The 2,408-nt window shown below is 36.8% G+C and overlaps 1 long non-coding RNA gene across 1 annotated transcript in view; it reads right to left on the bottom strand.

The window, feature by feature from the left end:
- LOC108358721 (uncharacterized) overlaps window positions 1–2,408 on the bottom strand; it is an 18,576-nt gene that overhangs the window by 3,413 nt on the left and 12,755 nt on the right. The window lies entirely within an intron of this gene.

The raw sequence follows: 2,408 nt of genomic DNA, 5'->3' as shown, positions 1-2,408 counted from the left end.
CCAACAACTGTGCCAAGTTTGGAAGAAATTGGTGCAGCGGTTACCAAGATATACACATGTAACCATAAGTGGGCGTGGCTACGCCCATTTTCCAAAAATTTATAATATTCTTATTTTTTGTCTAATACTTATTGTAAATATCAATGTTGAGTGAATAATCTTCAGTAGTTAATAAAATATCGCCGTTTTCGTATTTCTGAAAATTATCGTTATATGGGAGGTAGGCGTGGTTATTGTCCGATTTTGCCCATTTTCAATACCATCCGTCCTACGCCCGAAAGAAGTGCACATACCAAGTTTCGTTAAGATATCTCAATTTTTACTCGAGTTATCGTGTGCACAGACGGACAGACGGACGGACGGACGGACGGACGGACAGACAGTCACCGCTTAATCGATTTCTCTTTTCATTCTGATCATTTATGTATACATTTGTCTATATCTATCTCGATTCGTTTTGCCTGTTACAAACAACCGTTATGTGAACAAAGTTATAATACCCTTGTGCACAAGTGCGCTCGGGTATAAAAAGTACGACTGACAACGGCGAGCCCTGTGGGATTCCATTTGAGAGTGGGACTAATGGAGAGTAAACATTATTTGCTCTTACTCGAAGTTTCCTATTTGTTAAAAAACCTTTTACGTAATTGTACATTTTTTCACCTATTTTCCATTCTATAAGTTTTTTCAAAACAACATGTACTCCTATATTATCAAATGCGCTTTGGAAATGAATTGCTAGTACAGAAAGGTGGTTTTTTATTGAAAAATTTTTACTTATCAGATGGTCAATATATAGGAGAGCATCTGTTGTGCTTGATCCCTTTTTAAAACCAACTCGGTGTTCGGAAAGCAAATTTGACGAGTTGAGGTACCACATTAGTCTATTTGCTACCATTTTTTCTTGCAATTTTCCTAAGCACGGCAGTAGGGATATAGGCCTATAGTTTTGGATGTAGTTGTTGTTTTTATTGGGTTTGAGTATGGGTACAATTGTTGCTACTTTAAAGTTTTGTGGTATAATCTTATTTTCATAAGACTGGTTGTATAGTGCAAGTATTCGCCTTTTAATGTCAATAGGAGAGTTTGCAATCATTTTATACGTTATCTTATCATGGCCTGGCGTTGTACCCCTGGAATTCCTCAAACCTGCTTCAAGTTCCTCAATTGTGAAACTAGTTTCTAAAAAGAGTGAGTTCTTATTGGGAGAATAATTAATTTAAGCGTTTAATACACTATTTTTTCAGATTGGAATCGTATTGGAAAATTTGACGGGTCTGAATTGGAAGAATAATGATGAGCGAATGCCAGGGAGATATTTTCTTTATTGGATACATTGTTGTTGTTAACTAAGATATTTTTGATTCCAAAAGGTTTGTATGTACCCGAAAGCAGATGTATCTTTTTCCAAATGTCGCTTACCGGAGAGGATGGGTTGATCGTTTTTGTGAGGTCTTCAAAGGCTTTCGTTTTTGCTATTTTCTTTTCTCTGAAGAACAGAGCATTGTTTTTTTTATAGTCTATAAGATTTTCTATATTTTGCAACCTACGGTAACTTTTCCAGGCGTCTTGTTTTGTCTGCCTTAATGAATTAAGGTAAGGATTCCACCAAGGGACGTTTTGGCTAGTCTTTCTGCGCACAGTCTTCGGAATGGATACATTGGCAGCGTTTCTTAATATCTTTTGTATTTGCCCTGCTTCTTTATTAATGTTTGAAGAAATTGGATAGCCGTTGTTCGTTGCAACATTTTGAAATTTTCGCCAATCTGCACGGTCACAGCTAAACTGGGTAGTGGAAGAAGTTATTTGTTTTGAAAGGTGTAAGAAATTAAAGGTGCTTAGTATAGGAAAGTGATCACTGTTGTGGAGATCATCAATAACATTCCAGCAGGCATGAGGAAGATACTGTGGTGACCATAATGTTAAGTCTACGTTGGTGAAACTGCCATGTGTCGAAAAGTGAGTTGGTAGATTTTCGTTAAGAATTGCGAGGCTCGAGCTTAAAATGTAGTTTTCAATTATTTTTCCTCTAGCATTGCAGTGCTGCGAGCCCCACAACGAGCTCCAACCATTGAAATCTCCTACCATTATTATTGGAGTATTTATATTGTTGGTTAGACTATGAAGATCAGCTGTGGTCACTGATTGTTGGGGAGGAATGTAAATACAAACAAGTAAGAAAGTCTAAGTTCGGGCGGAGCCGAACATGAAATACCCGGCGCAATTATTAAATATATGTTTTCCACCTTTCCGAAAACTACCGCTACACGATAAGCCGGGGTGTATAAATTTTAAGTAAATTAGCGTCCTTAAATTTCGAAATATTGAAGTTTCAAGCATTACTGAAATATACGGTTATATGAAAAGCGGTCGTAATTTAGTCCGATTTCAATAATTTTCAATGCTTT

This window comes from Rhagoletis zephyria, unplaced genomic scaffold, assembly GCF_001687245.7.
Source record: "Rhagoletis zephyria isolate East Lansing unplaced genomic scaffold, Rhagoletis_zephyria_1.1 Rzeph_scaffold_00288, whole genome shotgun sequence".
NCBI lineage: Eukaryota > Metazoa > Arthropoda > Insecta > Diptera > Tephritidae > Rhagoletis > Rhagoletis zephyria.
The sequence above is the reverse complement of the archived record's forward strand: the minus strand, read 5'-3'. Positions and strand labels throughout refer to the sequence as shown.